Below are 26,811 nucleotides of genomic sequence, written 5' to 3'. Positions count from 1 at the left end.
AGGATAAAGTGTGTGAGAGAACAATTGAAAAAAAACAAAGAAGCCAAATTTGAGAGATTCATATTTCCTTTAATCTATGTCAAGATATCTCAAATAGGTAGTTGCAGTGGAAGGAGTAGATCTATGACTCTTGAAAGGTCGATATTACAATATATCGAATGGAAAGAAGACAATGGTAAAGTTATTTTTCAAACAAGAGCTAAAGTGATGTCTACAATTTATACCCTTAGAATTGACAAAGCATTTAACTATAACTTAATTAGCACTTATATGGTTGAGAAATTGAACTTGCCTTGTGTTGAACATATTGATCCCTACATGTTGAAAGGAGTAAAGGTAGATAAAAGAGTGTTATTACCATTCTCTATTGGAAGGTATGAGGATGTGATCTGGTGTGATGTCATTCCCATGAATCGTTTTCATATCTTGTTGGGAAGGCCATGGAATATCTATAGAAGTGCTTCATATAGTATCGAAAAAAATAGATACTCTTTTGAGGTTAATGGGAAGAAACTCAGTCTTGGACCTTTGACTCCCTCACAAATTTGTGCAGATGAAAAGATTGTTAAAAAGAATATGGAAAAATACGAGAGAGAAAAGAATGAGAAGAGTAAGGGAGTGCATGTTGACATTCCAAGAGAGGAAAAAGGAGAGGTTGTCTTGAGTAAAAAGAGTGGGATGTCAAGTGAGGTAAACAATGATCTTGAGAAAAAAGAAAAGAGAGAAAGCAATAAGAGAAACAAAGTTTGTAAGGTAGAGAGAGAGAAACAAGAGAGATTGAGTGAAGGAAAAGAACTCTTTAGTGAGAGAAAAGAGGCTAAGGGTGAGGAAAACATTAGTCTTGCGATAAAAGCCAAAGAGAGTGTAAGCAAGAAAAACGTTTCTTTACTTCCTAACCCATTAACTCTTTCTTGTTTTAGTTCTTGTGATTTTGTGCAGCCACGTGATGAAATACCTTTTGAAAGGAGTGGTGAGGCGCAAGAGATGGTGGCAAAAGATCCAATTGGATTCCAACATAAATTCGGCAATATCAATTCTTGTTGGATGGTGGAAGACAAAAGCTTGATTAAATTCTTTGTTATTAAACCTTTTGACTATTTCGATTCTTATTTACAGGGTTATGACATGGAGTTGCCTAAAAGCATTGCTAAGGTGGAGCCATTGCATAAAAGAATACAAGGTGATGATGTTCCATTGGTAAATAAGTCCAAGTATGGTATGTATAATTGGTTTATTTGCATTCTTGGTCTTTCTAGAACACCTAAGGTATTTTTGGAGGTAATGAATTACACTCTTATTTCTTATATTGGTGACTTTATAATTTTTGTAGATGATGATATTTTGATGCACATCAAGTCATTAACTATAATATCTAAGTTAATGTGTAAGAGTAATTCGCTTCCTTTTGAAATTGTGTATGACATAGATGATTACTTATTCCAACTTGGTGGAAAGAGGCATGGAATTTCTGTGAAGAGGCTTGCAAATGAGTTAAATATTTCTTCTTATCTTATTCAAGTGGCTAATGAGTTTTCATGTGCTAAAGAATGTGATCTTTGTTATGTGATGGGGAGTCATTCTTCAAGTCATGTTCATTGTAAGATTGTAAAAGTATTTGTTTCTAGTAAAGAGGATATGCATGATTGTTGTAATACTGGTGATCAAATACTCTTTCATGTAGAGGAATCCATGAGATTTGTAATTGTAGTTAGTAGTCTATATCATGAATGTATCTTGTTTGTTAAATGTGGTAAAGGTACTTATATTAAATGGATGTGTAGTTACTCTCTTATAATTTCTTTATCATGTATACTCATGGACTGCCGTACCGACAAGATCGAATTGCAAGTTCCATTGCATGGTGCATCTAAGAGAGGTTTTTATTGTATTAATCTAGGTAGACATAAATTTTATTGGGATGATGATGTCCATATTCTTTATAAGGGAGTATTTATACCTATTAGGATTGATTGGGTTAAATGGACACATTGTCACTATCTTATTTTATTCCTACTATTTTTTCAGATTAGTGGATACCATTTACTAGTGCGTGTTTTCTTTTTCTTGCAAGGTCAAAATTCGAGGACGAATTTTCTTCAAGAAGAGGGGAATGATAGCATCCTAGGAAGCTCAACTCTATTCAAGGACATGGATGAAGCTTTTGAATCTCAAAGATGGCCTTTAATAAGAGTTCAAGCTAAAGAATTACAAAACAAGATCATTAGACTTCAAGTGCAAATGAAGAAGTTATTAATTGGGAGGAAGAGCTCAAGGATAAAGGATGTGAATTGGCTAGGTGATAGCATCAAGGACAAGGATAGAGTTTTGGAAGCTCCAAGGCCATATACAAGATCTCAAGCTAAAGAGTTGCAAACTAAGGTTGCTAGACTTCAATGGCAAATAAAGAAGCTTTCAATTGTAGAGGAAGAGCTCAAGACCAAAGGAAATAAATTGTCCAAATTTTACAATTATATGGTGGTCCAAATTGAAGTCCAAGAGGAGGAAGATTGGGTCACCAAATTAGCCCTTGAAGTCCATCAAAAAGGGCTCAAAATAAGTTTAAAAGAGGTCCAAAAGGGGGTGTTTCAAAAGGAGCCCAATTGGAGTCCAAACCAATGGCCCAAACTAGTTGTTTTAAGGCCCAAATCTGCCCCAAAGGGTCTTGGCCGCCCTCACCTAATTTTAATGACTTTTCTTACTTTTTAGCAACCACCCTACCTAATTGTAATGACTTTGTATGCCTTAGCAACCACCCTACCTAATTTTAAGGACTTTTATGACTTAGTACTCCTATAAATAGGGAGTTCTTCTCATTCATAAGATACAACATTTATTGATTAAGTATATCATACTTTGAGAGTTCTTTTGAACCTTTGTTACTTGTGCTTTGAGATTTATCTTTCAACCTTTACTAGTTCTTAGTTCAAGGTAGTAAGATTACTTCTCTTTTATGATATCTTTGATTCCTTTGTGGTATTCTTAGAAGGCGATTAATACTAGTTATTAATTGTTGTCTCAAGTTACTCGTAAAGTGGTCAAGATCCGAATCTATTGTTTTGATTTGCTTTTTAAGTAAAGGCGTTTGATTTCTTCCATAAATCAAGACGTTGTTACTTTGATCTTGTCAAGGCTATAGAACTTACGTTCTTGGAAGTTCTTGGAATTCTTTCCTTGAATTCGTCCCATATCCTTTATTTTCATCTCTTTAATTCTAGTTGTTCAATTCCTTGTTGTTATTGTTTCCGCATTTACTTCTCAAATTCTTACTCTAATTTGGATTCCCGACCTAGTTGTTATCATGAACTTTCTGGCATAGCACTGAAATAGGAACCAGAAGAATCCGGAGGACCTGAATACCCACTGGAGGAACCCTGAATAGCTGGCGGGCGATAAGAACTCTCTGGCATGGCGCTAAAATAGGGGCACGCTGGAGCATCCCGAGCAGGTGGTGGTGCTGAAAATGGGGGCCTGTTGGGCTGCTCCTCCCAAACTGACCTCTACCCCTAACCGGGGCGCCTCTGAACTCTCCGGAGAATCTAGCCCTCTTATAATGTTGCATCTTCTCTCTACCCCTCAAACGATATCCCTCAATCCTGCGAGCAATCTCTGTAAGCACGTGATTTTTGTTTCACGAACAATCGCTCCAAAAGAAAATAAAAATAGTGACAAATGGCTTCGCTGTACAATTTTTCGATCTTTCCGTAACATGTGTTGTTGGTCATTTGTGGGTCTGTCCATTTTGCATCCAGTCATTATCAAACAAAAATACAAAAATATGTGTCAGTAAAAGAAAATTCAAAAAATATATATATGTGTGCATCGTTCGTTCTAGGCTTTTAGTTAACTTACTTAAATATTTTTGTGATAATTGTGTTAAAATGTTACATTGTTGTTTAGTTTTAATTTTGTTATTTTATTATCTATTATTTTTATTTTTGTTTTAAAAGAAAAAATGAAATTAGAAAACAAAGAGTGAAGGAAATCGGTTTGGGCCAAAAGAAGAGAAACAAAAACAGGCCCAACCAGCACTCAGACCCAGTCCAAGTCCAGGCCTTCCCAGGCACCTCCTGAAATGACTCCGTTTCAGGCAAATCCATCTCAGCCGTTCCAATCAATCCAATCCAACGGTCCAGGATCACTTTCAGCAACCCGTGTTCAAACCCGACCCAATAACCAATCCGACCCAACCCCTCACTTAAACCAAACGACCCCGTTTAACTACCAAACGACCCCGTCTCATTTCTCACCCTCAGATCCAAGCCGTTGAGATCATATGATCTAACGGCTCAGATCCGATCAACCTCCCCATATATAAACTCAGCCCTTTACCCCGCACCCCCTATCCGAACCCCACCCCTCACTCGTCTCCTTCCCCAACCTGAAACCCCCAAACCCTAGCAAGCCGCCCTAGTTTCCCTTCCACCAAAACCCGGCGGCATGAACGCCGGTGGCCACCTCCCGAACACCCTAAGACCCCCTCACTCCCCTGAACACGAATCCACTAACCACGAACCTCGAATCATCTCCTATCGTCTCGAATCTGGATTTGAAGATTCGAGACAAAACTCGATCTACACCAAACCCCACCATCTTTGTATCAGACACTCCCCTGACCTTCCTCGTGACCAAACCAAGCTTGGTTTGGTCCGAATCTACCCACAACTCCCTGAAAATCAGATCTGAAAATCCAGACCTTAGAACACATGCACCTGGGGAATCCGGCCGGTTTTTGACAAGGGTTTGAGGTCTAATAGACCTTAATCAAGGTGTTCTCATGTGAGAACACCCTGATTAAAGTTTGTTCGGCCTCAAGAGTTCGAAGTTGAGTCTGATTTGGGGTCCATTTTGATTTCAAACTTTGTCGGTAAGTTTTTCTTTCCCTTTTCGTTTATATTAACTGCTGATTAAGTCATTAGCATGCTTTGTGGTAATTGTTTGTTATTTTCTGATAGTTTCTTAATTTCTTTCATCTCTGTAAAGGCCTTTTATTTGGTCGATTGTCTTCTGTTTGTGTGCTGAATACACTCTGTGATAAACATGATCGTCAGTTAGATTAGTCGTCAAATGAATTAATTCATATAGGCCCAGTAATTTAACAAAAGTTGTCTGATACCCTTTAGGTCCCTGAACGTATTGTTTATATGAGCGACTGGTTATTACCTGTTATAATTAGTATAGTCGACTCTATAAATGTCGTCGATTAGTTTTTTATAACTAATGAGTCGAATGAGCTAATAATGTCGCATGACTAATTGTACCTTGTCACTGACTGGATGCCCGGCATTATCTGAAATGGTTTGTTTGCATTGTAAAGGGTCAGTCCAGGCAGTCTTGAATTTGAACTTTCATCAGTTCAAAAATGCCCTGATGCTGCAATAGGCAGGGGCAGTAATAAGCAAGGTTAAACAGGGGTAATCTGGGGTTTGAAAAGGGCAGAAAAGGTTAGTTTAAAGGAAGCTGACAAGTAGGGTACTAATTAAGATTAAACTAATACCAATGGGGAACAAAACATGAGGGCATGGGTTTAAAAGGAATACTAAAATAAGCCCATAATCCTGGATTAAAGAATAAACCAGGCGTGGGGAGCAAATGGCTGGCATGAAGAGATGCTCAAGCATGGGTTTAACAGGGTATGGGCAGGCTGCAAGTTGCAGCATGAGGGCAACCTAGCTGCACTGAGTCATTTGGCTTATAAATAGGCCATTTGAGAACTTAAAAGGGGCTGGACTTTTAGTCTTCAGAAAAAAGAGAAAACAAAGTGAAAATTTTTCAGTCTTAAGGCTAGAGTTTTAATCTGAAGAGAGGTCTAGTGAGTCAAAAGAAAAACTGAAAAACATAAGGTAGCTTCCAGTAAACATTGCAACCAACCACTGTCTGAAAGTTGTATAAGAGTGCATTTTGGTCAAGCTGTCTTGGCCAAGTTCTGTTGCTTGCATTGACTGAGCTGTTTATGGTTGTTGAATTGTTGGTGTTGCTGCATTGAACACTCTGTTAGTACTGTGGTTTCTCTACTCTTTCCTGGGATTACTCGACTATCTGTTAGTTCTTCTGTTCTGGGAAATATTGCTGGTTGTCTGTGGGCTGTGGAAAATAATTTTGGTTGTTGGTTTGTTGCTGTGTTGTTGCTGTGTATCTGTTGTTGCTGTGTTTACTGCATACTGCCCAGCTGATCATTCCTTTCTTCTTTGTCCTCTATACCAGGTACACAATTACATTACCAATGTAACTCGAAAGTTTGAGCAATGAGTATAAAAGAGAAGATCTGCAGATGTTGTTTATACATATGTACTGCTGTGTTGAATGTCATGTAATGTCTAATAGTTCATATTTTGGGATATTGAAGTTAGTTTACAAGCCTAGTTGATGTCAATGTAGGGTATCGAATGATAATTGTATATATAAGCTGTTAGATAAAAGTGGTCTCAATGAACTAGGTTGCATCTCAGATTTAGTTTACTTTGCCGTATATACTGTAACATATGCCAAACACGAAAACTGTACACAAGGGGTTAAATTCTTCCTTTTCTGATTAATGGTCTCACATAACTAATAAACCACCTGTTAAGACAAAGAACATGGAATTTGTAATACAAACCCCGTGAAGGTCAAGTTCAGGTCAAAACAGGCCAAACAGGCCTGCTTCGAGCAAGCAGTGGCCCAGGTTTGGCCCATCACGCATGGGTCGAATTTGGGCCCATGATTATTTATTCGACTGACTGTGCACGCATCCTTGTTCCTGATTTTAAGCATTTCCGAATTCTGTTATAAATAACTTGCAAGCATTAATTAATTAGGACTATCTACTGCTTTCGATTGATAGAGACAAACACGACAAGAAACGTAGTTGCTATAGGATATCCTTTTAAAGAATGAGATGAGCCTCGCCGAATAAAAATACAAATTGCGGGGCCCTCAGTAAATACTTGTTTTAAATTACTTAGAATTCAGGAGGGCCGCTTAGTGAATTTCGTGGCCTTCCCAAAATAATAACACGATAGTCTCTTTAGGCGCGTGTTTAATAATCTATTTTCTTAAACTTGGGCGTGCATTTCATGTGACCCAAATCCAAATCTCAAAACATCAAATAAAATGCGTTCCGGATTGTGGGTGCATTTCATGTGACGCAATCCAAAGACGTGTTTTAAACGATGTTCACATTCTTTTGAAATAACATAATAAAGCGGTAAAAAGTTAAAATTGGCACATTGGTTCATAATTGTATTTAAAATCAGATAAATAAGCCGAATATAACAGTTGAGCGATCGTGCTAAAACCACGGAACTCGGGAATGCCTAACACCTTCTCCCGGGTTAACAAAATTCCTTATCCGGATTTCTGGTACGCAGACTGTAATATAGAGTCATTATTTTCCTCGATTCGGGATTAAAATTGGTGACTTGGGACACCCTAAATCTCCCAAGTGGCGACTCTGAAATAATTAAACCAATCCCGTTTCGATTGTCCTTTAATTGGAAAAACTCCCCTGCGCCCCCGGGTGCGGAAAAAGGAGGTGTGACAGCTCTGGCGACTCTGCTGGGGATAAAATCAGAACCACTGGATCAGGGTTAAGAATTCGAGCTTAGAATAATTGTTATTATTTAGCTTTATCTATTATCTGATTTTTACATGTTTGAGCCCAATGTGTTAAATGCTGCTTTTACCGCTTTGATATTATTTGAACTGTATATAAACTGTGCCGAAACCCATATCCTTTCTGAGTCTTCTAAATCATGAAGAAGGGTGTACTTCGTACGACTTCTTTTCTGTATAGTGTCAAATCCCAATTTAGAACGAGGTTCGGACAAGTTGCTAAGCCGGTGAAGCTTCTGTATTCCCGGTACGCTGCCCCCCCTCGGCTCGAGCTGTCCGCTCGGGTAAGCCAGGTCTAGAACAAACACCCAGGTTCTGAACCTAGAATAACTCAACTTCATGCCGGATCCCTAGTAGGAACGCTTATTTGCATCATGTGCATTTTTGACTTAGGGGACTCAACACAGGGGTTGGGTCCGTCTAGGAATAGCAACCTGAAATAGAAAGGGCCATCCTGATGCATCCTACTCACTGCTTGTGCATTTATTTGCTTCAAACATGCATGATGACCGGTTTTGAATGTTGGGAAATTTTTTTAAATAAAAAATAAAAATAATAAATAAACTAGTTAGTTTATCACCCGAACTACGTCGGTTTGATTCTCACCGGATGTGAGATACGTAGGCAACCCTCATCGGGACCAACTCTTTTTTCCATTTTTACCAAAAATGATATACCATAAAGCATATATGTATATATGTATACACATGTATATAAATACATATATTGTTTGTTTTTGTGTTCAAAGATTTTTGTTTAGAGTCAAAATAAAGGTTTTTGTTTTCACTTAAAAGGTCACCCTAATAAATGTGCAGGATGAACACAGAGCAAAATGAACCATTCTCGGCCCTCAGCGAGGTCCCTCTACAACTCCACATGTGGTGGAATGACTTGGAAGCCGATAGCAAAGGGGTAGTAGGAAGAATATTGGGAGGTTTTGTAAATTTGTTGGGTGTTGGGCCGAGGACAGATATTCTTGAAGCTCTAATACCATTTTGGGACCCTACCTGCAATGTATTCCGTTTTGTTGACTTTGAACTTTCACCGACACTTGAGGAAGTTGCCGGATATGCAGGACTGAATGAGAGGTTAAGAGGGCAATATTTGCTTTCGCCAAGGCCAGTGTCTCCGCATGCGTTTCTGGATCTACTAAGCATTAGTCGGAAGGTACAACATGACGATTTATCGAGAGGGTGTTGTGATCTTCATTTCTTGTATCAGCGGTACGGAACCCCGCAGGGTTTCGAGGAACCGAACCTTGGGCTAACTCACGACGGGAACAGAAACAAATGGGAAGCAAGACGTACTTTGGCTTTTATCACAGCATTCTTGGGAGTCATGGTCTGCCCAAGGAAGGATAAAAAGATCGAGATAGGTCTGGTAGGGATGGCCGACGTGGCAATCAAAAGAACCAATAGTACTGTGGTTCCTTTGATTTTGTCCGAAATCTACCGGGCTCTAACTATATGCCGAGAAGGAGGCAAGTTCTTCCAAGGTTGCAACCTGTTACTTCAGCTATGGATACAGGAACACCTCCATCACCGAGTAGGATACATGAACCACGGGTTGACCGAGAGGAATTGTATCAGCGGATTCAAGAAGCGCATGACAGGCGCCAGATTTCCTGAAGGTGTCGAAGAATGGTTTACACGGTTAAGGTCAACAACATCTGACCAAATTGAATGGGCATTTGGTTGGTTGACTGATACTGAGGTTATCTACATGTCGGCTGAAGAATGTCATGTTCTCTTAATGGGGCTTCGCAGCATCCAGCCATATGCCCCTCATCGGGTATTACGACAACTGGGCAGGTTTCAAGTAGTCCCTAATGATGAAAATCTGAGCAAGCATGCCTTGGAATTAAGCCCGGGAGTCATATTCCCCGAGGGGAAGATTAGAAAACTGTGGCATGAATGTAGATTCTTGGAGCCCAAAACCATGGTACGAGAGCTAGCTAAAGGTGAGGTAGACCCAAAGTACGATGCTTGGTTCGAAAGAAGGTTTCAGACTCGGCAAAGACCTGCTAAAAGGGCCCACGTCCAACACTTCACCAATGATTCACAAGAGCAATGGGGATGGTTAAAAAGGGAGAAAGGTTACCGGGTCGAAATCGGGAAGCTAAAGCAACAAGTTGAAAGGCTTGTATTTGAGAACAATGTGCAAGTCGCCTCGGAGCAGGCTGAAAGAAACAAGTTAGCCCAAGAAAACCAAACCTTGAAGGCCCGCCTTCGCCAAGCCAGTAAGAGTAACGTTGACCGACAGAAGCGTCGCTCTGATGAAAGATTGATAGCAAGTTTGAGAAATCAGGTCATCCAAAGCCAAGAAGAATTAGAACAATCAAAAGCTTGCATAACAAGGATGAAGGTCAGATGGGCAAAGTACGCAATGGCCCGGAAGCAGCGTTTGCAACAGGTCATAAGGGATTATGAAATGAGCGTCAGAATATTAAGGGAGACGAGCTCCACTCTACATGATCGGATCGTCAAACAAGCACGAGACGCCCAGGCCGACAGAAGACAGTGCTACGATGCAATGGCCTGCATGGAAAGACAAATGGAGTTGTTTCAGGATCGACTTGCCGACGATGCTCAGGCACTGGGGTTAAAGAACCAACAAATCAGGCAGTTGCTCAGTGAAAGAGATAACATTCGAGCAAGGATTGATGAAATAGGGCATTACATCTACATGAAATGCTTGGCATGTGAGCGAACACCTCGGAAGACCCTCCTTGTTTCCATCATGGGCTGCGTCCGCCGGATTATGAACGAGTTGAAGAGCGTGCAAAGAGACCTTACACCTAGAGCCGCGGAAAGGCCGAATGATGCCTCGCGGGCCCTTAAATTGGAGAATTAGTTTTGGTCAGGTCCTGTTTATTTAGCTTTGGTTGTTTTCCCATATGTTGTTTTCTTTTCGTTAAACCAAGTTTAAAACCGTGGAGTCTGTACTTCTGCTATTTTTATTTTAAGTAATGTGTAATAGCAAATTTTGATAATGAAATTAAGTGACTCCAGAAGAATTACTATGTGTCTTTGCTTTGAGGTAGAACTACGCCTGGTCTGATTCACGCGGGGACGTGATACGTAGGCAATCCCCATAAGATTCGACCGCTTTTAATAAATAAAGAAGAGAAAATGTAAATAAAATAAAACGCAGGGTTTCGCAAAAAACTTTAAAGAGACGAATGAGCAAACCGGGATGACGCATGTTGTTTGAAGCAAAGCATGTAGAAATGGTTAACTGCCTAGGTGCATTGCATCCTCTATGTGTTATGATCAAATCTGTTAAGCTCTAACGCTAACAAAGTTTGTTGTTGTCTGATATCAGACAGTTAGTGGTTAAAGAATTCTGGCAACACATTCATACCAAACCAGATCCAAAGGACCGGTAGCAACAAGCATGACTACTTCGGAGAATAGCAACGAGGAAGAAAGGCCGATGAGCCAGTTGTTAAAAGAAGCAATGGAAAAGATTGAAAGGATGGGACTAGAAATGAATGCAATGCAACTAGCCCTAGCCAAAACCCAAAAGAGCCCCGAAACACTAGGACACATGCCGGAGTACCCTCACTCTGGCCCTTCCACAAGCCGCCCAAATCCCCTCTATCATCAAGAAAGAAGCCCTCATGATTCACAAGCTCCACCACCCCATCAACCTCTCCCAACACCCAACATTCCCATTTTTGTGGGACCTACATCAGCCCCTTTGCAGAGAACGACCAGTGAGCCATTGTTTCAGGCTCACGATACCCAATACTATCCCCCTGAGCCTACATTCCATGCACCCGAACCACAGGCTTACAATCCCCATTTGGAAGTACCGGCAGAGGTTGAGAAGCCGGTTAAGGCCCCTGAACAGGATGAAGTGTTGAGAAAGTTCAAAAGCCTGGAGCAATCCTTCAGGAACTTGCACGGGCTGGGCAATCAAGTCAGCGTGGCATACAAAGATCTGTGCCCTTTCCCAGACGTCCAACTCCCGGCTGGGTTCAAGATGCCCAAGTTTGATTTATATGAAGGGCACGGTGATCCCATGGCACATTTGCGGGGATTCTGTAGCAAAATGAGAGGGGCAGGAGGCAAGGATGAGCTGTTGATAGCTTATTTCGGCCAAAGTCTGAGCGGATCTGCACTGGAATGGTATACCAGGCAGGATTTCAGCAGGTGGTACACGTGGGATGATCTGGCGCAGGCTTTTGCAGGTCATTTCCAGTACAATCTAGAGATAGTCCCTGACCGTCTCACGTTATTGAGAACTGGGAAGAAACCCGGGGAAAGTTTTCGCGAGTTCGGGTTCCGCTGGAGAGAACAAGCAGCTAGAGTCGATCCTCCCATGAGAGAGGGAGAGATGGTGGACTATTTTTTGCAGACATTGGATCCAACCTACTTTGGTCACTTGGTGACAACGGTTGGAAAATCTTTCAACGAGGTGGTCAAAATAGGGGTCATGATAGAAGAAGGTTTGAGGTCGGACAAGATCTTGAACTATTCGGCACTTAAGGCCACAACCCAGGCTATTCAAAGCGGCACGGGAGGTGCGCTGAGAAGAAAGAAAGAAGAGGTTGCCACGATCGAGGCAGGCAGTTGGTCCAGGGCTGGCAGGCCGCACTACAACCAACCCAGGCCTCACAGGTCAAACTACCCATACAACCCACCACAAAATTTCTATCCACCTCGAGAACCACATTGTTCCGTACACCAAGCCCAGGTATACACTCAGCCTCCGGTTCGCCCACAATGGCGCGCACCGGCTCCCCAGAACATATATGCACCACCACAAAACACCTACCCTCCGCCAAGGGCATATAGAAACCCTTCAGGGGCAGGCTTCCGGGGAAATCCAGATGCTAGGAATGACAGGTTGCGGAAGCAAAGAACCTTTACCGAACTGGGAGAAACCTACACCGCTGTGTTCCACAAGCTGCGGCAATTGGGTTTGGTTAGTCCTGTCCATACTCGGGAACCAAATCCCCCGCCTCAGAATTTGGATCGTTCAATCAGTTGTGAATACTGTTCAGGGATGCTCGGGCACGATACCGAGAAGTGCTGGAAGTTAAGGCATGCCATACAGGATCTTATTGACACCAATAAGATCGAGGTCCAGACACCGGAGGCTCCTAACATCAACCAAAACCCACTGCCAGCACACCACGAAACTCACATGATTGAGTTGGTGTGTGAGGGAGGAGAATTAAGAAAACCCTCACAAACAGTGATGATGATCCAAGCCGCCCCGAAAGAAGTCTTAACCAGTGGAGGAACAAGTGTACAGTCGCAGGGAGAAGGCGTCAAGCCGGTAGTGATATTGGGGAAGAGCCCGTCCATCATAGCAAGCAAACCCGAGCCAAGCAAGTTGGTAATACCAGGGATCTGCCCACACCGGCAGTCGTGTTGAAAGGGGTATGTAGAGAACGGGTGACCATAAAGCCTGTGGTCCAACTGCCGATGATTGACAGCAGGGCGGTGCCTTGGAAATATGAAAAGGCAGTGGTGACGTACCAAGGAAAACAGGTGGAAGAAGTCAGTTGTGAAGCGCAAGGGCTGACTCGATCAGGTCGATGTTTTGCTCCGGTGGAGCTAAGAAAAACCAACCCAGTGGCAACCAAGAAGCCAGTGTCCGAAGAAGAGGCTGAGGAATTCCTGAGGAAGATGAAAGTACAAGACTATTCTGTGGTTGAGCAGCTGAGAAAAACACCTGCCCAGATCTCACTATTGTCATTACTCCTCCATTCTGAGGAACATCGTCGGGCCCTGTTGAAGATATTGAACGAGGCTCATGTACCCAGTGAGATTTCTGTAAACCACCTGGAAACCATTGCCAGCAAGATCTTCGAGGTGAACAGGGTAACATTCTCAGATGATGACCTGCCGGTGGAAGGAACGGAGCACAATAAAGCTCTATACCTAGCTGTCAAATGTGAAGACTCGGTGGTAACCCGAGTATTGGTGGATAACGGCTCAAGCGCCAATATTTGTCCATTATCCACCCTGGACCAGTTAAAGATTGACCGTGGAAGAATCCGGGAGAATAGCATCTGTGTCCGGGGGTTTGACGGAAACGGAACAGCCACTGTGGGGGATGTTGTACTTGAACTGACCATTGGGCCAGTCCTATTTACCATGGAATTCCAGGTGTTAGATGCCACAGTTTCTTATAACCTGCTGTTAGGACGACCCTGGATTCATGCAGCTAAAGCGGTGCCTTCCACCCTACATCAGACAGTGAAGTTCGAGTGGGAAAGACAAGAGGTCGTGTTGCACGGCGAGGATACAACATGCACCATGGGCGGAACCATTGTGCCTTTCATAGAGACCACTGATGACAAGGGTCCCTGGGTCTACCAGATTCTCGATACAGGGTCGGCCAACAAAATTTCTGAAGGAGAAATCATCCCGCACCCTAGGGTAGCTTCCGCAACAGTCATGATGGTCTCAGAAATGCTGGGTAATGGATTTGTGCCGGGAAGAGGCCTGGGAGTTGAACTTCAAGGGATAGTCCAACCTGTCTCCCTTCCTAAGAATCTGGAAACTTTCGGGTTGGGGTTCAAACCAACCGCAGCAGACAGGAAGCAAGCGCGAAAAATGAAGAAGAGGGTCTGGTTTCTGCCTAAACCAGTGCCACGCCTCTCAAGGTCTTTTGTTAAAGCAAGTGCCAAGGGGTCAGCGATCCCAAAGATTCGAGGACCTTTGATCGGTATAAATGAAGACCTGAATCAGAGTTTTGAGAGGCTATTCGCGGATGTCAGTATGGTGGAAGCTGGAGAAGGTTCCAGCAGAGCAGAGATACAATTTGTGGGGCCTGAGGCCAAGACCAACAATTGGACGGTTACTCCTCTTCCTGTCCGAGGGGAGTCTTGGTAGTAGGCTTTGATTAATGTTTTGTTTGTTTGTTTGTTTGATCGGATTATTCAAGGGTGTAATCCAAATTTTACTTTCGTTTTTGTAAAAGTGTGAACCCTTTTTATCCCGCAAATTTAATAAAGTTCTTTTCTTTTGTCTCATTTTAATTTTTGTCTTGTTCTTTTTCTTTCTGAACAGTTCTCTTTTTACTGGTTCTAATGACATGGCATGCACAGCGGATCTTCGACCTAGTCTAATAAATCAATCTGAAACCGACTCAATGATGCAAAAGGTCGTTTGTGACGATGAATCTGAATGTGACGAAGGTGAAGCCTTCGAAGAAATAAACAGAGAACTGTGCCAATTTGAAGAGAAACCCAAGCCTAACCTAAATGACACCGAGGCTGTGAATCTAGGAGACGCTGATAACGTCCAAGAGACCAAAATTAGCATCCACATTGAGCCGAATGTCAGAGCAGAATTGATCAAAACTCTCAGGGAATTCAAAGATGTTTTTGCCTGGTCATATGATGATATGCCTGGATTAAGCACCAATTTAGTGGTTCACAAATTACCCACTGACCCGGCATACCCTCCGGTCAAGCAAAAACTAAGGAAATTTAAAACAAAAATGAGTGTAAAGATCAAGGAAGAAGTGATTAAGCAGTTACAAGCGAAGGTCATTCGGGTCACTCGATATCCCGAGTGGTTGGCCAATGTGGTACCAGTCCCAAAGAAGGATGGAAAAATCAGGGTGTGCGTTGACTACCGCAACCTCAACAAAGCAAGTCCCAAGGACAATTTTCCGTTACCCAACATTCATATCCTGATCGATAATTGCGCTGGGCGCGAGATCGGATCCTTTGTGGATTGTTATGCGGGTTATCATCAGATCCTAATGGACGAGGAGGATGCTGAGAAGACAACGTTTATTACGCCATGGGGAACCTACTGCTATCGGGTAATGCCGTTCGGATTGAAGAACGCCGGGGCAACATACATGCGAGCAATGACTGCTGTGTTTCATGACATGATACACAAAGAAATCGAGGTGTACGTCGATGATGTGATCATCAAATCTTGGCGTCAGGAGGACCATGTAGCAGACCTAAGGAGATTTTTCCAAAGACTCCGGAGGTATGATATCAAGCTTAACCCGGCCAAATGCGCATTCGGGGTTCCATCAGGAAAGTTGCTAGGATTCATCGTCAGTCGACGGGGGATTGAGTTAGACCCATCCAAAATTGAATCCATCCGAGATTTGCCACCGCCAAGGAACAAAACAGAGGTAATGAGTTTGCTGGGTAGACTCAATTATATCAGCAGGTTCATCGCTCAACTCACAGCAACTTGTGAGCCCATATTTCGGCTGCTGAGAAAGGACGCTGCAGTAGGTTGGACAGCAGAGTGTCAGGAGGCCTTCGACCAAATCAAAGGGTATCTGTCTAATCCACCCGTATTGGTCCCGCCTAAGCCCGGGAAACCCCTAATCCTTTACCTGACGGTCTTGGAAAATTCATTTGGTTGTGTACTGGGGCAACATGATGACACAGGAAGGAAGGAGCAGGCCATCTACTATCTTAGCAAGAAATTCACAGTGCATGAGGTCAAGTACACTCAACTCGAGAAAACATGCTGCGCCCTAACTTGGGTAGCTCAGAAGTTGAAGCACTACCTGTCTTCATATACTACTTATCTCATATCCCGCTTGGACCCATTGAAGTATATCTTTCAGAAACCTATGCCCACGGGAAGGTTGGCAAAGTGGCAAATTCTGCTCACAGAGTTTGATATCATCTACGTAACGAGGACGGCCATGAAAGCCCAGGCACTGGCAGACCATTTGGCAGAGAATCCCGTTGATGAAAAATACGAGCCCTTAAGAACGTATTTTCCTGACGAAGAGGTGATGCATACGAATGAGTTGGAATTACCTGAGGAACCGGGTTGGAAGCTTTTCTTCGATGGAGCTGCAAACGCAAAAGGGGTTGGAATAGGAGCAGTACTCATTTCTGAAACAGGACGGCATTATCCTGTTACGGCTCAACTACGCTTCTATTGCACCAACAATATGGCCGAGTATGAGGCTTGCATTCTGGGTCTGCGCTTGGCTGCTGACATGGATGTCCAAGACGTCTTGGTCTTGGGAGACTCGGACCTCTTGGTACATCAAATTCAGGGAGAATGGGAAACACGAGATCTAAAACTCGTACCATACCGACAATGCTTGCATGATCTGAGCAAGCAATTTCGATCGGTAAAGTTCAAACACATCCCGAGAGTTCACAATGAGGTTGCGGATGCCTTAGCCACCTTAGCATCAATGCTGCACCACCCTGACAAAATGTATGTTGATCCTCTACACATCCAGGTCCGTGATCAGCACGCCTACTGCAATGCCGTAGAAGAAGAAGCAGATGGCGAACCCTGGTTTCATGATATCAAGGAATACCTCAGGATGGGGATATATCCGGAACATGCCTCTGGAGACCAAAAAAGAGCCCTTCGGCGTTTGTCGAATGGTTTCTTCCTCAGTGGGGGAATATTGTACAAAAGAACCCCGGATTTGGGATTGTTGAGATGCATAGATGCCGGGCAGGCAACGTCGGTTATGGCAGAAGTACATGCTGGAGTTTGTGGACCACACATGAGCGGGTATGTGTTGGCAAGAAAGATCCTTCGAACAGGGTGTTATTGGCTCACCATGGAACACGACTGTATCACTTTCGTGAGGAAATGCCATCAGTGCCAGATACATGGAGATTTGATTCATTCTCCGCCAACAGAGTTACATACGATGTCAGCACCCTGGCCGTTTGTAGCATGGGGCATGGATGTCATTGGGCCCATCGAGCCAGCAGCGTCCAACGGTCATAGGTTCATCCTAGTGACCATTGATTACTTCACCAAATGGGTTGAGGCTAAAACCTTCAAATCAGTAACCAAGAAGGCAGTGGTGGACTTTGTTCACTCCCATATCATCTGCAGATTTGGGATCCCAAAAGTGATCATCACGGATAACGGTGCGAATCTTAATAGCAGCCTGATGAGAGAGGTATGCCAACAATTCAAGATTATACACCGCAATTCCACCCCATATCGTCCCAAGGCGAATGGAGCAGTCGAAGCAGCCAACAAGAATATCAAGAAGATACTGCGGAAGATGGTGGAAGGATCCAGACAATGGCACGAGAAATTACCCTTTGCTCTGTTGGGTTACCGTACTACCGTCCGGACTTCCATAGGCACAACTCCTTATTTGTTGGTGTATGGAACTGAGGCCGTGATACCAGCGGAGGTCGAAATTCCGTCCCTCCGAATTGCCGCTGAAGCCGGGATTGATGACGATGAATGGGTCAAAGCTCGATTGGAACAGTTGAGCCTGATAGATGAGAAAAGATTGGCAGCAGTATGCCATGGTCAGCTGTACCAGAAGAGAATGGCAAGAGCGTATAATAAGAAGGTGCGCCCCAGGAAGTTTGAAGTAGGGCAGTTGGTATTAAAGAAGATCCTCCCACATCAGGTCGAGGCAAAAGGCAAATTCGCCCCAAATTGGCAAGGGCCTTATATCGTGACCAGAGTATTGTCCAACGGTGCTTTGTGTTTGACAGATGTCGAAGGTAGATGTGTCGACATGGCTATCAATTCAGATGCAGTCAAGAGATATTATGCGTAACTTCTTTAATTATGGCAATTTTTGGTTTATTTGTTTGTATTTGGCATTTGTTGAATAATGAGATGACGGAGGCAATTCTTTCTTCTATCCGAACACTGTTTAACCCTTGCTTCCCCCTTTGAGCCTTAAGTTATTCTTTCATACCCCTCTTTTGGAATCACTAATGAGAAAGATATGAAAAAAAGAGAAAAGAAAAGAAAAAGAAAAAGAAAAGAAAAAGACATGAAAAAAAAAAATATGAAAAGAAGGAAAAGAAAAGAAGAAGAAGATAAAATCACAAGAAATACAAAACCGTGGGAACTACGTTTGACCTGATTCCTCAAAGAGGATACGTAGGCGCCTCACGGCTCGGTCATAGTATGCATCATAGTAAATGTAGGATGCATAATAGTGTGCATAATAGGCACAGCGTGCGTAACGCACATAACGCAACATAAGTGTAAAAAAATAAATTCCCCAAGCAAGAAAACTGGGGCAGAGGTTATGTTTTAAGTTCCAACAAAGATTTGATTCCAAAAGTTGTAGCGCACCACCCATCAAATTATTATCATTTTTCATAGCCTTTCTTTAACTCCGCACCAAAACCAACATCAACATCCAAAAGACCTCCCGATCAATGTTCGAGAGATGCCAAGTCCGGCGAATAAGGCCGAGAATAATACACTGATCCCCAGCAAAGAAGAGGATCGTAGGACTGGAAACGAATTGATGGTCAAGGGAATCTCCAGAAAAGAGGGTCATATCTACAACACCCCGAGTTCCCGAAAGAAATAAAATGAGAGAGTCTTATCGGTGAAGACCTTCACAGGCACCGAGAGGCGATGTAAGATGAGGGATATGAAATGAGAGAGTCTTATTGGTGAAAACCTTCACAGGCACCATAAGGCGCCGGGAGATGAGAGAAAAGAGAGAGTCTCATTAGTGAAAACCCCTCGAAGGGCACTATGAGGCGACGAGACAGATCAGCAAAGCTACCACATTCGAAACGAAATGAACACTCCTTTATCATCCCCAGCAAGTCAAACCATCGGGCAAATCAATTGATACAAATAGACTGGGTCGAGAATCTATGGTGCACGCCATGATCACGGGGACCAGTTGTGTCCTCCAGATAAGTTCTTTTGATTGTCTCCTCCCACAAAATATATTGGTTCAGAAAGATTTTCTCCTTTCCATATCGTTTATTTCTTTTCCTAAAATGTGTCTTGAAAGGATTTTTCAAAGCTTACTACCAGAAACCGAAGGGGAATTCATCCAATGCAGGATAATACAAACAGTCTTAAAGGCCGGTCCCAGGCAATGCAGGGATTGTGCCCGGAAATTTTGGAAGAAGTAAGCTCCAAAAGGGAGTGGTTTCGGGAGTTAGAAGCAGACTCCCACATCATGTGTTTAAAGAGAAAGCAGAAAAGGGGATAAATTGAAAACCAATCCCCAGCAGGCTAGAGACCCCCAACAGGCAACTTTGCCCGCCAACCAATTATGGGGACAAAGAGCAAGAAAAGAGGAAGAGAGAAAAATTGCTCGCCAGAAAGGCACCCTCTACCACCACGATTAAAACTGACCAAATCCTTTTGTCTGTTGCAGGGGAACAGAGGATTGATGATGGCAGCAAGATGCAACGCCATGGAAGTCACCAAAAACCGGGGCAGAAAATTTTCTGCCGATTGTCGAAAATTTTCTCGAAAAACGGGGAAGCAATTTCAATACATTTAAGTTCTAGGTCGCCCACCAGTATAATGCGGGAATACATTTAAGTTCTAGGTCGCCCACCAGTATAATGCGGGAATACATTTAAGTTCTAGGTCGCCCACCAGTATAATGCGGGAATACTTTTAAGTTCTAGGTCGCCCACCAGTATAATGCGGGAATACTTTTAAGTTCTAGGTCGCCCACCAGTATAATGCGGGAATACTTTTAAGTTCTAGGTCGCCCACCAGTATAATGCGGGAATACTTTTAAGTTCTAGGTCGCCCACCAGTATAATGCGGGAATACTTTTAAGTTCTAGGTCGCCCACCAGTATAATGCGGGAATACTTTTAAGTTCTAGGTCGCCCACCAGTATAATGCGGGAATACTTTTAAGTTCTAGGTCGCCCACCAGTATAATGCGGGAATACATTTTAAGTTCTAGGTCGCCCACCAGTATAATGCGGGAATACTTTTAAGTTCTAGGTCGCCCACCAGTATAATGCGGGAATACTTTTAAGTTCTAGGTCGCCCACCAGTATAATGCGGGAATACTTTTAAGTTCTAGGTCGCCCACCAGTATAATGCGGGAATACTTTTAAGTTCTAGGTCGCCCACCAGTATAATGCGGGAATACTTTTAAGTTCTAGGTCGCCCACCAGTATAATGCGGGAATACTTTTAAGTTCTAGGTCGCCCACCAGTATAATGCGGGAATACTTTTAAGTTCTACGCCGCCCACCAGTATAATGCGGGAATACTTTTAAGTTCTAGGTCGCCCACCAGTATAATGCGGGAATACTTTTAAGTTCTAGGTCGCCCACCAGTATAATGCGGGAATACATTTTAAGTTCTAGGTCGCCCACCAGTATAATGCGGGAATACTTTTAAGTTCTAGGTCGCCCACCAGTATAATGCGGGAATACTTTTAAGTTCTAGGTCGCCCACCAGTATAATGCGGGAATACTTTTAAGTTCTAGGTCGCCCACCAGTATAATGCGGGAATACATTTTAAGTTCTAGGTCGCCCACCAGTATAATGCGGGAATACTTTTAAGTTCTAGGTCGCCCACCAGTATAATGCGGGAATACTTTTAAGTTCTAGGTCGCCCACCAGTATAATGCGGGAATACTTTTAAGTTCTAGGTCGCCCACCAGTATAATACGGGAATACTTTTAAGTTCTAGGTCGCCCACCAGTATAATGCGGGAATACTTTTAAGTTCTAGGTCGCCCACCAGTATAATGCGGGAATACATTTAAGTTCTAGGTCGCCCACCCGTATAATGCGGGAATACTTTTAAGTTCTAGGTCGCCCACCAGTATAATGCGGGAATATATTTAAGTTCTAGGTCGCCCACCAATATAATGCGGGAATACATTTAAGTTCTAGGTCGCCCACCAGTATAATGCGGGAATACATTTAAGTTCTAGGTCGCCCACCAGTATAATGCGGGAATACTTTTATGTTCTAGGTCGCCCACCAGTATAATGCGGGAATACTTTTAAGTTCTAGGTCGCCCACCAGTATAATGCGGGAATACATTTAAGTTCTAGGTCGCCCACCAGTATAATGCGGGAATACATTTAAGTTCTAGGTCGCCCACCAGTATAATGCGGGAATACATTTAAGTTCTAGGTCGCCCACCAGTATAATGCGGGAATACTTTTAAGTTCTAGGTCGCCCACCAGTATAATGCGGGAATACTTTTAAGTTCTAGGTCACCCACCAGTATAATGCGGGAATACATTTAAGTTCTAGGTCGCCCACCAGTATAATGCGGGAATACTTTTAAGTTCTAGGTCGCCCACCAGTATAATGCGGGAATACTTTTAAGTTCTAGGTCGCCCACCAGTATAATGCGGGAATACTTTTAAGTTCTAGGTCGCCCACCAGTATAATGCGGGAATACTTTTAAGTTCTAGGTCGCCCACCAGTATAATGCGGGAATACTTTTAAGTTCTAGGTCGCCCACCAGTATAATGCGGGAATACTTTTAAGTTCTAGGTCGCCCACCAGTATAATGCGGGAATACTTTTAAGTTCTAGGTCGCCCACCAGTATAATGCGGGAATACTTTTAAGTTCTAGGTCGCCCACCAGTATAATGCGGGAATACTTTTAAGTTCTAGGTCGCCCACCAGTATAATGCGGGAATACTTTTAAGTTCTAGGTCGCCCACCAGTATAATGCGGGAATACTTTTAAGTTCTAGGTCGCCCACCAGTATAATGCGGGAATACTTTTAAGTTCTAGGTCGCCCACCAGTATAATGCGGGAATACTTTTAAGTTCTAGGTCGCCCACCAGTATAATGCGGGAATACTTTTAAGTTCTAGGTCGCCCACCAGTATAATGCGGGAATACTTTTAAGTTCTACGCCGCCCACCAGTATAATGCGGGAATACTTTTAAGTTCTAGGTCGCCCACCAGTATAATGCGGGAATACTTTTAAGTTCTAGGTCGCCCACCAGTATAATGCGGGAATACATTTTAAGTTCTAGGTCGCCCACCAGTATAATGCGGGAATACTTTTAAGTTCTAGGTCGCCCACCAGTATAATGCGGGAATACTTTTAAGTTCTAGGTCGCCCACCAGTATAATGTGGGAATACTTTTAAGTTCTAGGTCGCCCACCAGTATAATGCGGGAATACATTTTAAGTTCTAGGTCGCCCACCAGTATAATGCGGGAATACTTTTAAGTTCTAGGTCACCCACCAGTATAATGCGGGAATACTTTTAAGTTCTAGGTCGCCCACCAGTATAATACGAGAATACTTTTAAGTTCTAGGTATCCCACCAGTATAATGCGAGAATACTTTTAAGTTCTAGGTCGCCCACCAGTATAATGCGGGAATACTTTTAAGTTCTAGGTCGCCCACCAGTATAATGCGGGAATACATTTAAGTTCTAGGTCGCCCACCAATATAATGCGGGAATACATTTAAGTTCTAGGTCGCCCACCAGTATAATGCGGGAATACATTTAAGTTCTAGGTCGCCCACCAGTATAATGCGGGAATACTTTTATGTTCTAGGTCGCCCACCAGTATAATGCGGGAATACTTTTAAGTTCTAGGTCGCCCACCAGTATAATGCGGGAATACATTTAAGTTCTAGGTCGCCCACCAGTATAATGCGGGAATACATTTAAGTTCTAGGTCGCCCACCAGTATAATGCGGGAATACATTTAAGTTCTAGGTCGCCCACCAGTATAATGCGGGAATACTTTTAAGTTCTAGGTCGCCCACCAGTATAATGCGGGAATACTTTTAAGTTCTAGGTCGCCCACCAGTATAATGCGGGAATACTTTTAAGTTCTAGGTCGCCCACCAGTATAATGCGGGAATACTTTTAAGTTCTAGGTCGCCCACTAGTATAATGCGGGAATACTTTTAAGTTCTAGGTCGCCCACTAGTATAATGCGGGAATACTTTTAAGTTCTAGGTCGCCCACCAGTATAATGCGGGAATACTTTTAAGTTCTAGGTCGCCCACCAGTATAATGCGGGAATACTTTTAAGTTCTAGATCGCCCACCAGTATAATGCGGGAATACTTTTAAGTTCTAGGTCGCCCACCAGTATAATGCGGGAATACTTTTAAGTTCTAGGTCGCCCACCAGTATAATGCGGGAATACTTTTAAGTTCTATGTCGCCCACCAGTATAATGCGGGAATACTTTTAAGTTCTAGGTCGCCCACCAGTATAATGTGGGAATACTTTTAAGTTCTAGGTCGCCCACCAGTATAATGCGGGAATACTTTTAAGTTCTAGGTCGCCCACCAGTATAATGCGGGAATACATTTTAAGTTCTAGGTCGCCCACCAGAATAATGCGGGAATACTTTTAAGTTCTAGGTCGCCCACCAGTATAATGCGAGAATACTTTTAAGTTCTAGGTCGCCCACCAGTATAATGCGGGAATACTTTTAAGTTCTAGGTCGCCCACCAGTATAATGCGGGAATACTTTTAAGTTCTAGGTCGCCCACCAGTATAATGCGGGAATACTTTTAAGTTCTAGGTCGCCCACCAGTATAATGCGGGAATACTTTTAAGTTCTAGGTCGCCCACCAGTATAATGCGGGAATACATTTTAAGTTCTAGGTCGCCCACCAGTATAATGCGGGAATACTTTTAAGTTCTAGGTCGCCCACCAGTATAATGCGGGAATACTTTTAAGTTCTAGGTCGCCCACCAGTATAATGCGGGAATACTTTTAAGTTCTAGGTCGCCCACCAGTATAATGCGGGAATACATTTTAAGTTCTAGGTCGCCCACCAGTATAATGCGGGAATACTTTTAAGTTCTAGGTCGCCCACCAGTATAATGCGGGAATACTTTTAAGTTCTAGGTCGCCCACCAGTATAATGCGGGAATACTTTTAAGTTCTAGGTCGCCCACCAGTATAATGCGGGAATACTTTTAAGTTCTAGGTCGCCCACCAGTATAATGCGGGAATACTTTTAAGTTCTAGGTCGCCCACCAGTATAATGCGGGAATACATTTAAGTTCTAGGTCGCCCACCAGTATAATGCGGGAATACTTTTAAGTTCTAGGTCGCCCACCAGTATAATGCGGGAATATATTTAAGTTCTAGGTCGCCCACCAGTATAATGCGGGAATACATTTAAGTTCTAGGTCGCCCACCAGTATAATGCGGGAATACATTTAAGTTCTAGGTCGCCCACCAGTATAATGCGGGAATACTTTTATGTTCTAGGTCGCCCACCAGTATAATGCGGGAATACTTTTAAGTTCTAGGTCGCCCACCAGTATAATGCGGGAATACATTTAAGTTCTAGGTCGCCCACCAGTATAATGCGGGAATACTTTTAAGTTCTAGGTCGCCCACCAGTATAATGCGGGAATACTTTTAAGTTCTAGGTCGCCCACCAGTATAATGCGGGAATACTTTTAAGTTCTAGGTCGCCCACCAGTATAATGCGGGAATACTTTTAAGTTCTAGGTCGCCCACCAGTATAATGCAGGAATACTTTTAAGTTCTAGGTCGCCCACCAGTATAATGCGGGAATACTTTTAAGTTCTAGGTCGCCCACCAGTATAATGCGGGAATACTTTTAAGTTCTAGGTCGCCCACCAGTATAATGCGGGAATACTTTTAAGTTCTAGGTCGCCCACCAGTATAATGCGGGAATACTTTTAAGTTCTAGGTCGCCCACCAGTATAATGCGTGGAATACTTTTAAGTTCTAGGTCGCCCACCAGTATAATGCGGGAATACTTTTAAGTTCTAGGTCGCCCACCAGTATAATGCGGGAATACTTTTAAGTTCTAGGTCGCCCACCAGTATAATGCGGGAATACTTTTAAGTTCTAGGTCGCCCACCAGTATAATGCGGGAATACTTTTAAGTTCTAGGTCGCCCACCAGTATAATGCGGGAATACTTTTCAGTTCTAGGTCGCCCACCAGTATAATGCGGGAATACATTTTAAGTTCTAGGTCGCCCACCAGTATAATGCGGGAATACTTTTAAGTTCTAGGTCGCCCACCAGTATAATGCGGGAATACTTTTAAATTCTAGGTCGCCCACCAGTATAATGCGGGAATACTTTTAAGTTCTAGGTCGCCCACCAGTATAATGCGGGAATACTTTTAAGTTCTAGGTCGCCCACCAGTATAATGCGGGAATACTTTTAAGTTCTAGGTCGCCCACCAGTATAATGCGGGAATACTTTTAAGTTCTAGGTCGCCCACCAGTATAATGCGGGAATACTTTTAAGTTCTACGCCGCCCACCAGTATAATGCGGGAATACTTTTAAGTTCTAGGTCGCCCACCAGTATAATGCGGGAATACTTTTAAGTTCTAGGTCGCCCACCAGTATAATGCGGGAATACATTTTAAGTTCTAGGTCGCCCACCAGTATAATGCGGGAATACTTTTAAGTTCTAGGTCGCCCACCAGTATAATGCGGGAATACTTTTAAGTTCTAGGTCGCCCACCAGTATAATGCGGGAATACTTTTAAGTTCTAGGTCGCCCACCAGTATAATGCGGGAATACATTTTAAGTTCTAGGTCGCCCACCAGTATAATGCGGGAATACTTTTAAGTTCTAGGTCGCCCACCAGTATAATGCGGGAATACTTTTAAGTTCTAGGTCGCCCACCAGTATAATACGGGAATACTTTTAAGTTCTAGGTCGCCCACCAGTATAATGCGGGAATACTTTTAAGTTCTAGGTCGCCCACCAGTATAATGCGGGAATACTTTTAAGTTCTAGGTCGCCCACCAGTATAATGCGGGAATATTTTTAAGTTCTAGGTCACCCACCAGTATTATGCGGGAATATTTTTAAGTTCTAGGTCGCCCACCAGTATAATGCGGGAATACTTTTAAGTTCTAGGTCGCCCACCAGTATAATGCGGTAATACTTTTAAGTTCTAGGTCGCCCACCAGTATAATGCGGGAATACTTTTATGTTCTAGGTCGCCCACCAGTATAATGCGGGAATACTTTTATGTTCTAGGTCGCCCACCAGTATAATGCGGGAATACTTTTAAGTTCTAGGTCGCCCACTAGTATAATGCGGGAATACTTTTAAGTTCTAGGTCGCCCACCAGTATAATGCGGGAATACTTTTAAGTTCTAGGTCGCCTACCAGTATAATGCGGGAATATTTTTCAGTTCTAGGTCGCCCACCAGTATAATGCGGGAATACTTTTAAGTTCTAGGTCGCCCACCAGTATAATGCGGGAATACTTTTAAGTTCTAGGTCGCCCACTAGTATAATGCGGGATACATTTAAGTTCTAGGTCGCCCACAAGTATAATGCGGGAATACATTTAAGTTCTAGGTCGCCCACCAGTATAATGCGGGAATACTTTTAAGTTCTAGGTCGCCCACCAGTATAATGCGGGAATACATTTAAGTTCTAGGTCGCCCACCAGTATAATGCGGGAATACATTTAAGTTCTAGGTCGCCCACCAGTATAATGCGGGAATACATTTAAGTTCTAGGTCGCCCACCAGTATAATGCGGGAATACTTTTAAGTTCTAGGTCGCCCACCA

The sequence above is a fragment of the Nicotiana sylvestris genome, chromosome 6 (assembly GCF_000393655.2).
Source record: "Nicotiana sylvestris chromosome 6, ASM39365v2, whole genome shotgun sequence".
In the NCBI taxonomy this organism is placed as follows: Eukaryota; Viridiplantae; Streptophyta; class Magnoliopsida; order Solanales; family Solanaceae; genus Nicotiana; species Nicotiana sylvestris.
The sequence above is the reverse complement of the archived record's forward strand: the minus strand, read 5'-3'. Positions refer to the sequence as shown.